Source organism: Vidua macroura, chromosome 1, assembly GCF_024509145.1.
Source record: "Vidua macroura isolate BioBank_ID:100142 chromosome 1, ASM2450914v1, whole genome shotgun sequence".
NCBI classification, from domain to species: domain Eukaryota; kingdom Metazoa; phylum Chordata; class Aves; order Passeriformes; family Viduidae; genus Vidua; species Vidua macroura.
In genome coordinates this window covers 24,367,437-24,379,828 of record NC_071571.1, presented here as the reverse complement: position 1 = coordinate 24,379,828, position 12,392 = coordinate 24,367,437, and positions in this window count along the sequence as shown.

The window sequence follows — 12,392 nt, the reverse complement described above, 5'->3', positions numbered from 1 at the left end:
GTTTGGTAAGGAATTTTCTGCTTACTGAGTTATTTATATATGAAAGGCTTTTCACACATACAAACATACGATGAACATTTATGTATGAATGTGCAAACATACACACATACACATCACATGGTATTCCCAGCTTCTGTACTTATAAATACTTATAAATGATCCTCTTAAATGCAAAACTTACCAATCTGATGAACATGAACATGAATTCTTTTCTGAATTGAATAATGTTTAAGCTCTCTTTTGGCATTACAAAGAATAGTTCAGTTATAGAACTGAATCCTATGGCTAAGGTGGGGACCCTGTTTTTCCTGTGCAGAAGAGTTGATTGGACACAGAGGAAGGGAAAAGGAAGAAAATTTTAGAAATACAGGTCTCCAGAAATGTACCACCACATTATTAGTGGATTTAGCTGCACTTCTCTCAGTGGAGCTGCATCCATTTACCCCAGTCAAGTCCCAGACCCAGACTCACTTCCACTGCTGCTCTTTGAATCCATGCCAGAGTGAGGTATAATTTAAACCAGAAACAGATGTGGGGGACTGTAGCTGGGCTGCAGAATATATAAAGGCTCCATACGTGCTAATTTTCCAGGCATTTGTAACAGGATTGCTGAAATAACTGTAAAATCTTGTAACTAATGGACCTTGAATGGTGAGAAAGTCTTCTCCTTCATTTGCTGCAAATCATCTTTCATTTCTGCCTTCCCTGTTCAGATTGCACCACATTTATTTTGAATTGTTTTCAGCCTTTTCTGCTAAGGATCATGGGAGAGCAAAGCTAAGTGATTGCAAATGTTTCTGCGGTAATAATTTCCACTGCAGAAGCCAGCTGGATCATCCCCCGTATACTAGCTGAAACTTCTGTCCTTTTCGAAAAAATAAAAATGTGCTGGGATAAATATTTTAATTTGTATAAATACAGTCCTGAAAATGCAGGGTACAGGTATATAGGAATGTATAAAGTGAGCATTCCTTGAAGCAGAGAAGCACCAGAGTAAGAATTCTTTTTCAGCTCACTGTGGTTTTGGAAGGCAGACCAAAAGAAAAATGAGAGGTCTCCAGAAAAAACAGAGTTATGGGCCAAACTAAGCAAAATACTTAAAGTGAGCAAAGCAGAGCTCTGTCTGCTAACAGTTTGTAGCAAGGGAGTGTATTTTCTTTACCAGCCTCCTACCCCAGGAACTTTGTCTTAACATCAAATAAAAAACACAATAGGAATAAAAAGATTTCTGGTGATGCACTGCTTTGCAAAACCAGGCTAATTCCAAAGCTAAAATAATTACCCTTTTCAGAGTCCATTTTTAATGGAAAGGTTGCTCCTGCTGTTCACTTATGAATTAAGAATAGATCACTGTACATAACTGTGATCATTCTATCAGATTTCCTGTGATTTTTTCCAAAGAAATAACCTTTCTTTAATAAGAATGGGTGTAGTGGCATTTACTTATTGAACTTCAGGAGTATGTAGAATGTTTAGGAAGATTCAGAAGTCCTCACTATTTTTTTTTCCTGTGATATTTGTTCAATCTGAAATGAAGGTGAAGAGAGAGTCCAGTTTCCCCACTGCAAGAATTTCCATGGCTGCATTTCCTGCTGAGTCCTCACAGTGCACAGTGGCTTCTGCAGCTTTAATGCTAAAATCTAAAGCAGCATAGCTGCCCACTTGTTCATTATTCCATTTCTCTTCACCATTACAGAGCAGTTCTGCAGGGGCTGTCAAATGGACTGAGCTTGCAATCGAGACATTCACTTACTGACCCATCTTTTATGTTGAAATTTGCTTCCTGGGCATGGCACCAGCACTGTGCCCAACTTGCCACGTATGTCCCATCTCTGTGTGGATCATAGGAATGTGAATAAGTTATTTTGGCTCCCTGTGCTTGTGGAAGTGTAGTGGTGCCACTGGTGGTTTGCAGACCGGTTTTGCATCAGAAAAGAGCATTCATCTCTCTATGTTTATAGCACAAAAAAAAGGAAATGCCTCCAAATTTCTGAAAAATTTCCTGAAGAGTGTACTATTCTGCAGAGGTGACATATACAGTGTATGTTGTGGGAAGGCTGAGACAGTTCTGTATTCTGTTTCTTATTGGACTGTTCAAAGCAATGGCTAATGAGACAGACTGGGTATGGTCCCAACAAAAATGTCCTAATGCTCTTCCATAGTAGAAGAGCCTAATTCTTCAAAAGGGTGAAAATAATATCAGGCCATTGCAGGTGAAGTGAGGAGAAGGTTGAAGAAGGCATTTTTCAGGACTCTGAGGCCATTAATAAGCCTGAATGATGACCAATCTCACCCTGGGGCCTCCACCCTCACAGCCCCCTTTCAGCACAGCCTTGGGCCATGAGTCCTTACCTGAATTATGCTGTAGGTGTTCTCTCTTCAGCTCTGCTTCTGGCCCTGCCTCCTGGATGTACTTGGGCCCTGAGCAGTAGCTAACTTGTGTCTGCAAGAACTTTTGACCCACAATGCAACCTTGTCTCTGACCTGTCTCTTATTGCTTGCAACAGGACTTCCTAGAAGGACCTTGGACCTGATTCCATGTATGCTGAATTTCCAGCTCTTGATGGACCCCCTTGTCAGCACCTGACTCTGTGCTGTTGCAGTCATCCACTCCTACCCTTCTGGAAACTGTTATTGGACAAGCTTTAAAACATTTCTAATTTATATTTGATTGTGGAATAAAAAAAGCAAAACAAGCTTGAGTGGCAGGTTTGAGAGTAGTTTCAGGAGAATTATCATATTGTGATGACTCAGAATATTTTACTTTAGTTAGCTAAGCAAGCAAGGATGTATCTGTAGTAGAAAAAAAATGGTCATAAGCTATTTAGGGAAAAAAGGAATTCCTTTATTAAGGTACCACATCTCAGATGATGTCTAGAAATGAACACACACAAACTAAAGACTCCCATGATACCCTGCATTGTAAAGAAACCATCCTTTGAGTTCTGCTGAAATTCAGTGTTGTGCAACTATATACTCATTAGTTAAGTGCACTGTATCTTGTCTTCTTATGGAACCTGTGTCTTCACATTACACATACATCTCTTTTTTTGCTGTTAACTTCAGTTTCCTTCTGCAGTGAGAAGTACAGAAAGTCCTAAAGAAGCCAAGTCCTTTAGAAGAATGTCATGACACCTATTTATCATCCTGCTAATTACTAGACTGTTATGAAATAATTGGATAAAATCAGAAAGGCAAGAATTTTTTTTTCCTTTTTGACTGTGAAATTGATTTTTTTCTCAGCAGGAATTCTGCCTGGTCATCAGTTGTTCTAAAACTGATATGAAAAAATAAGTTAAGGGAGTGCTGTTTGAGCAAGTTCATTTTCCATACCAACCTGCAGCTGACCAGTGAAGACATCAGTGTGTCTGGATGACAAGAGGAAGTGTGTTTGCAAAGTGTTTGTGTGCTACTAGGATTGAAGTGATGAGCTCTCAGGTGTGAAATTCAGAGAGGGTAGAAACGTATATCAACTGAACCCTTCACAGCTTCCAGGAGCCCCACTTTCAGAGCAAAGCTAAAGATTCTGAAATGGGGAATTCTCTGCAGTGGTGAGGGTTCACTCCAGGCAAATCCCTATCCATACAGAAATAAAAGTTCATGATGCTTAGCAGTACACTTGGCTCCCCAGTCATAGGTGGCTTCACTCTATGAATTAATGGCACTGTAGAGCCTCCAACTGAGAAAAGTAAATATAAATGTGGGACCCCCTCCTCCATTTCATAGCCATAAAAGCAGCAGTCACATGTTGGAGCTGAAATTCATGCAGGGCCTTTCTCATTAACCTATAAACTGTAGCCAACTGGGTGCCATAGCCTGAGAGATATGCTTCAATGTATAAACAGAACCCTATGGAAATAATGTTTCAGCCTGCTTAATTTTGCTTGCTTTCTCAAAGTGGTTTTTTTTAAGAAAAATATTTCCTTATTGTTTTTGCAAGTTTTCATGATGCTGTTATCTTCTCTGCCTTAGATAGAGAGAAAGAAAGCATTTAAGCTGCATTTATTGTTGTTATTACTAGTTTGATCTAGAGAGAGAAAGACCAAGCTGGAAGCTATAGGAAAAAAAATTTAGCCTGGCAGTTTAGGGGTGAACTGTGGTATCAGTGCTATCCAGGTTCTGGGCTCCTTGGACAAACTGTGTCTGCAGGAAAGCAGAGCAAGTGCCACCACTCTGACACTGTCCAGTGACTTGAGTCCTCTGGTCTCCAGTCTTGGGCTTGTTTCTTTGGCAAACCAGGGCAATTCCCATTTCTGCAGCTCCATCTACACTAATGACTCTGGCACCAGCAGGGCCATTAGCAGGAGCAGGTGGAAAAAAATGGATGAAAAGACAGAGAAATTTTAATGCTTGAATTCATAATTACTGTTGAACTGAAAATATTTTTTTTTCTTTCAAAGAAAAATGGTTTTATTTTGCCAGAAGGACAGTAAAATAGTTTTGTTTGGATAATGTCTGGTTTACAACAGGAACAAAGGCATGAAAATTCTGTGTATATGGTGTAGAAGATTTAATTATAAAATTTAATAATATATGTAACATACTGAAAAAAATAGGTTAATGAATTGTATTAAAGTCACATACCATGAATTAAGGTGTAAGGAAAATCCAAGTAAAAAAGGCTACTTGAGAAGCCCATACAGAATATTGTTCATATTAATTAGAGTGAATGGAAGTCTAAACAATTGCATCATACTTTTGTCAAGTAAACTAAGAAAGAAATGTTGTGAACACCTAAGGTACTGCCAGACTGTGGTGCACGCAAGGAACTGATATTCTTCATCCAATAGGTTGGTGTTTAAAGCAAGTGCTTGCAAGGTGGGAGACTTAAACCCTTCCTATTTTTTTATCTCTCAGAAGGAAACTCACCTTTCAGAAGAGAGGATTTCTCTGCTTATGGTTTATTCTTTGAAGGCTGTTCAGTCCGGGAGTTACTAATCAGAGCCATAATTCAGAATGTAGATATACACCCTTCATTTTCTTTCCTTACAGCAACAACACAAAGCCTTTACATATGCAAGTGTGGAGGGGCTTGCAGTCCTGTTGGACAGGGAAATAAAAGGACAGAAAGGACTCCCAGATGGGCAGAAGCATCCTGTGATACAACAGCTCACATTCTGCATCCAGAGGCTATCAATCCTCCTCACTTCCACCAGCCCAACCAATTCCAAGTCTGGGGTTTTCTCCATCATCTCTGGACTCAAAGACTGCACATATTTCTTCCATGTATCACTGCCCAGCAGAAGGAACCCCAGCCCCAGAGGACTGAAGGGATGGGGCTTGCCTTCGGCTGGTACTGGGACATGGCTTGAGTCTAGTTTTTCTGATTCAGCACTGTGCATTCAAATTTCTGGGTACACCACTGTCCCAGTGAAGAAGGAACGTAATTTGGTCAGAAAAAGAAAGGAACGTTCCGAAAGATCATCCCTGCACCCGAGGAACTTCCCAGATTTCTTATAACAGATCAGAAGAGTACATTAATGTTCCCCTTACCACAGATTAAATATGTATTATACTGATTTCCATTGCATTCATTGCAGGCACAGGTAATCATTGCATTTCTCTTTCTGTCATGCTGCAAGACGTTCTTCAGACCATCAGAAGCATTCATAATTGTTATGCTTAATGGAACATATAGCTTTAAATCTAGTTGATTTAATTTCAGGCAGTGAATTTACATATAAACTGTGCAATAATTTCAAAGTATGCAGATGAATTAGTGCATTGGTTGAGTAGAAGTTCTGCTGAATTTAGAAATTCACAATGATTTTGTACGGAAGCAGAAAGAAACAACTGAATATAAACAGTTTCCGTGGAACTCATGATACACTCTAACCTTGTCTTTGAAAGACCACTTCAGAGATAATGTGGCATTTTGATCTCTATTCAGTTGCGGAGTCAGAGGACTTTGTGGACTTCATTACATGCCTGTGGTAAAGCTTCTGGGTTGAAATCCTGGGTCCTACTGAAGCCAGTTGTTTACCCTGCAAACAGGTGAATATAGGCTATTCCAGTTTGACCCTGCTCTGTTACCAGGGGCTGCACAGTAACTTCCTTAGCATCAGCAGAAAGGAGACCAAAAGGCTTTTTTGCTGAACTTTTGGACGTCTTTGACTGACCTAAATTGAACCAGAAATGGAGTAAACCCCTGCTTCTTTGATCTCTGCTACCTAATTTGGGTTATTAATGAATTTTATCTTCTTTACTGTGTAAAAAAGTGGAAAGAAGTAAGAAGCTGGGATTTAATTTTTTTTTTCAAATTTTTTTCTAATGTCCAAGTGTTTTTTAACTCTCCAGTGGGGAAGATCAGGAAGTGTGAAGAAATACATTGCTAACAATGGGCTATTATGAATGAAGCACTAAATGTGGTGTGAGGCAATATTGCATTAGTGAATCAAGATTTCAGTTTCCTACAGAAAATTGTGGTTAGTCTAAAACAATCTGTCCAGAGCTGTGTTAAGAATCCAAAAACATTTCTGAAGAGAAAAGTTTGTTTGACTCTGAATATTTCCCACACATTTTTAATTCTTCCAATCTTTTGAATTTGGGTGCTTGACTTAAAACACTCTTTTAATTTATGCGTATAACATGTTTTATTTCTTTATTAAGAACAAAAGTTGTATAAGTTGGATAAATGGTTTCAGAAGGACTGTACAGATGGTAGCTTGCCTGTGCTAAACATTAAGTAAACAAACATACCATCCCCTTTTCCAGTCTGAACTGTAGGTGTTTTTAAGCACCTACTTCAGGAGAGGCTTTGCTGAGGTTGCACAGATCCCACAGTATCACTAAGGCCAACAAAAATAGTTCAGACTGAATGAACTAGTCATTGACATGATGGGCTTTTTAAGCTGTCCACACAGAGCCTGACCACATAAGGGACTAGAAACCAGCAGCATAGCCACCTGTGGAGGTCATTAATGAGCCAGATGTTGTTCCAGAAATATAAATACTTCCTCTACCCTGGCATCTAAGTCCTGCAAGTCTCTCTCAGAGGTAGGGTATTGATGTAGCGGAGTTGGATGGCTGCTGTCCTGCCATGACACTGCAGCCACCTCATGCCACTTTGATTTTTGCCGTAAAAGAGATATCAGTGCACTAAGTTCATATCAGCATTCAGCACATAAACATGGATGTGTCAATTGTAAGTATATAATACAGAGCAGTTAGACATCAGTGGGATTTGTGCACACATTTCATTCCACAGATCAAACAATCACAGTATTTTTATGGTAAATAGTGTGTAAATTATTCAGTCATATCTATTCTGGAAAATGGGAAATTGCCTCTGTTCCCCATGTGACGAGATTATGTTTACCTGATTCAAAAGTGCACTTGGAATAGGCAAAAGAGATAACAGAACATCAATCACCAACTAAGAAAAGTCCATAATTCTATTTATTTTCTAGATGATCCAACACTCATCTGTGTAGTTGTATTTATGGTTTCCTTTAAAATTTTCAAAAATATTTGAAAAATGGTACTTGAATACATTAATTTCCACCTTTAAACATCTAAATCAACTTGCTTCTGTCTAGATAGAACATACTTTTTGGAGAAACATCACTTGTTTCTTACATTTTTCTCTGAATTCTGCTATTTGTTTCTCATTTTTGATCCCAACATAAGCTTTTTATTGTCCCTAAGTTGTTATATGTCCCTCTTTTTTAATCCATGTTTCAACATCCCATATCAAGTACACGTGATAATAAATCTTAATAATCAGCATATGATGCCATCTCTGATAGTTCCAAGGATGGCTTTTACAGCAAACACTTCTGCAGGCTCTTCTGTCCTCAAAAACCTCATGTCTGAGATAGGTAGAGGCATGGCTCTACTCACACATTCTTATTTCAAATATATGGTTAAATAGATGTAAAAAGGTGTATGAATCAAAGGTTTTCCTTGATTTTCTTTAATTCACACTTTGCTACTTTTAAGGGCTGAGCAGATAAGGGCTGGGATACTTATACTTGTGCTGTTATCCCTACAGGGAGTGTCCATACAGGTGATCACTGTTTCGCCTTGCTAATACAGTAATGAATTTTTCCTGGATTACCTCTTCATAGTTCATAGAATTGCTAATACACATCAGTGTTTAGAAATGAACCCACTCTGTTAAAAAACTACCCAATGGGCTCAAACCCAGGTAAGGTGTCTCATACATGTGGCTCAAAGTCCCTCTCCCAACCACTAGAACAAAAAGCCTTGAGTTTCCTGTATGCTGCCTACTCAGAATGTGAGCACAGTGGAACCAAAGCCAGCTAAGAATGACATTTATGTCTTCATGGCAGTCACAACATCATAGAGACATTCCTGAATTAATTCTGGAACCAAAAGCCATTGGGACCTGGGGATCCTTAAGGTAGAAACATCACTGGTTCTCTCTGTCTGTTGGGCTTTGACTCCCAAGTCAGGTCAGGTACTGACTGTACAATGAAACTGTACTGCATGGTCCTGATATATCCTCAGCCTCTCTGTGCCTGATTCCCTGATTCACAGAGAAGGGGACGAAGAGGCTTTTTATAGAGGTAGAAGGTTCCTAGTATGCTAAATGGATTTAGGCACTTTGTTACAAACAGAGGTTTAAAGTGTGCACCCTCCCTGCTGACTGAGATGTGAGGGGCAGAAGGGCAGATATTAGCAGGCATTTGGGCAGTTTTGTGCCTGGAATCACTTCTGTGGTGCATTTCAGCTCTGCAGTGACTGAAGAGCACTGTGCTGGGCTATGCTCCTGCTGATGTGGCACCAGAATTTCCAAGTTCGTCAAGTAGAAGGTATTCCCGCTACCTCCGCCTCCTTTTGTGCGCTGGAGCCCTTCAGACGTGGCAGCTTCCTGAACCGCTTCCCAATTATATGGTATGCATGTTGTACGTCCCCTGTGACCATCAGGACAAGAAGAGAGACAACAATTCCAAATTAAGAGCCACAGAGTACAAAAAAGCCCAAACAAAAACAAAACCAAAAAAAAAAACCCGCCCAGAAACTGAGAAGCGAGGAAGAAAAACAAAGACTTTCTCTTCTTATTTTTCTTTTCACAGAAAAGTTTTGTAGCAGCAAACTCTGATACACTGACACTGAGAATTGCTAGATCTCAGGATCTGAGTTTTTTTTTACTGCAGTTCCTCACTAACATTAAAAAATGCTGTTGTGATTTTATTAAAGCTTGCAAGATCGAGACATTTGCAGGGGAAATTTTCAGCCTTTTTTTGCCTGCTCTTTCTTGAAAGGGGAGAATCGGGGAGGCAAGATGACTCACTCCATGGGACTTTTAATTTTAAAGTGTCTAGAGCTGCTGTGAGTGAGGCCAGGCTGTGGAACACCCGGAGACTTAAGGGTTTTATTACCCCTTTCCACGTCATCCTGCATTTCTCAAATCCTTGGAAGAAATATTCAAGCAGAGCGGGGGGGAGGGAATCCTTTGCTTTTTGACCTGCAAGTTTTCTTGTTAAAGCATTTGTATCTTTAACCCACAAGCATAAATTTTGTCAACATTCCTTTCCATGGTATTTCTGCATCCTATGGGTTTGTTTGGAACACCAGAGAATTTAACATTTTCCTTCTCACCATGCAAAAGGACATTCTGCTCTCTCACAGCTGCCTGTGCTTTACTATTGTGGGTTAGAAGTTGCCCTATCACCTCTGAAGCTTTCCGTTTTTAAATGCAAAGATACTTGGTTGTAAAAAAACAATACTAGGGAGGTACCAGCATTTCTGAAAAATCACAAAGAAACAACGTAAAGGGGGAGGGCAGCTCTCAGTTCCATACCTTGAATAGGATGCAGTTCGTCACTGAGCTCATGAAGTAAATAACAAGCAATTTGCAGCTAAGCATAGGGGTGCATTTGCTTGCGTTTCTGCTCGGAAAGCACACGGAGCCGGAGCTGCATTCTCCTCGGCAGCACTCAGAAGAGCAGTTTTAATGAATGGCAAATGTCTAAACTTCCCTGCTCTCCCCCTTTATGCCTACAAAAGTTTCCCTGCTCCTTGACACAACATAAACCTCATATGCTGCATTATTTTTTTAACTTAATCTGAGCTGATTCGCATATCTGCAACAAAAGAGTAAAAAAATAAACTGTAGAACACATGGAGGACAGAGGCAGGGCTTCAAACAGTCTGTGCACAGTAAGATAAAAAGAATCTTGTGGGGAATTTCTGCTAAGAGAGGCTGGCTTGTTTCACTCCATGACGTGTCAGGAAGATACAAATGACAGACTATATCCAGGCTGAACACAAAGCCTGGGCAAAATCTAGAAATAGCCTTTGTTAAACTGCCCCCTGGATCTTGAGGAGGAGGTGCAACAGGGCTGAAGATCATGTAAACTAAGGGGGAATCTAATATTTATGCACCTTAAATTATTGATATTTTAGAAAATATGAGATCGCCATTAAAAATGAGAGAACAATATTATAAAATAAAATTTTTAGCTACTTTTTTTAAATGGAAAGAATGTTGAAGAGTTTTCTACTTTTTGAAAGTTTAGTAAATGCGATTTTACATGGCTTGAAAAGTTTTTCGTACTGCTTTTCATTTCTGATAGTTTTGGTGATCAACATTTTTACTAAAAACACCTATTTTACTTAAAAATAAAGGCTTTTAATATTCTTTTTTTAAATTGCTCTTTTTTTTAAAAAAAAAACCTCTCAGTATATAGTTTGATACATGAGGGAAGGGGTTTGATAAACAATAATTTTTACATTTGTAAGCAAAACCATTACTGAAATGTTTAAAAATACCTGGTATTACAGTAAAACTGATTAATCATCAGGGAGATTTTCTGATTTGAAAAAATTTATTAAAAAAAAAAGTTTACATGAAAAATTTTGAAAAACTCTTTTCAGCAGTAGCAAGTACCACTTCACAGAGTCAGGATCTCTGGAAGTCAGTTAATTCAATTTCCTGCTGGAACCAGCAGAGTTGCCAATGCTGTATCAGGTCAGCTAAGAGTGAAAAGGTAACTCACATCTTGAGGCTGTTACTTTTATGTCTCTGGGATGAGATTTCTCATTAGACCCTTCCCAAAGAAAGGGTAAATGAGTAGGGAATGAAGATGTTAAGAAAAATTTTGCAAGGACATCTGCTGAAAATAAATCTGCATGAAATAAATGACTCTCCCTCTATATCTAGTCTACATTGCATCACTGCACTTAATTCTTACAGTTTTAGGGAGGGGGAACCCTATTAATGAGAAATCACTGAAGGTAGAATTCATAAAGGATGAAGAAAAAAGAAGTTGGAGACAAGTTTCAGGTATTAGGTTTGGATAAGTAGTCGTGCAGTGGGACAGTCTTAAACAATGTCATAAATATGGTGTCCTATAGTCTTTCATTAAAAATGTTTGATTCAGGGCATTTTTTTAATGTCAAAAGAGCTCTATGTGAGTTCATCTCTGCATGAGATTCTCAGAGCATATTTCAGCAGCACAGGAAAACATTTAAGTGTGACACCACAGTGGGGGCAGGAGCTGAAAGCCATTATCATTAGGATTCAGAGTGATCTTGCCAACTTGGAGAAAGGGAGCAAACCCATAGAATTCAATAAAAACAAACACTAGCAAAATAAGTTTGGAAAGGAAAGCAAACAGATACACAAATATACAATGAATAGGTAACCTAGGTGGGTGGTAACTCCTCAGAGAAGGATCTGGAGGATACAAAGGAGGTTAAACTGAGGGTGAGTCCATGGCACAGCCTCTTTGCAGCTTTACCTGTGTCATTCAGAAGTATATTAATAAAAGCATTGTGTGTAAGCAGTTAAGTAACATTTTGCCACAATCATGAGGTCTCAGCTTTTTTCACTCTTGAGATGCATAGGGGACCAATTGGAGAGTCCAAGAATGAGAGTAAGCAGTCATTTAACAAGGTAGAGGTTTAAAAATTAGTTTTGAGGAAATTAAGATTGAATGGAGATATAATCTGCATTCTCTTGGCAAATCAAAGGTTGCTCACACTTCAATTGGGGCAGAACAAGCAAATTTTTCATTCTTCAGAAGATAAAAAACTTGGATTGTCTATTAGAGAAAAACTTGCTGCTAATGGTAGTTACTTACTGCCACTCTTGAAACAGAAATAATTTAGAAGTTTTAAAAAGATACTAAATATGAGTCAGCATTCATCTAGAAATATTTGCTCTTGGTTAGAAGTAAAGAGATAGATTAAGCTGACTTTCTGATTTCTCAGCCCTACATTTCTGTTATATTTAATAGATTGAGTTTCTTAAATTTTAAATGGGCTTGCTGTTACAAGAGTTATTTCAATGTCTGCCTAAAGAGCCCAGCATTGCACAACCTTGGCAGGAGCTGGGAACTTTTCATGACAACAGTAATGTTGGTTATCAAGGACTGAAGAATCTGGCAAAGAAGAGTGAATCTTAGAACCACCTGTCCAAT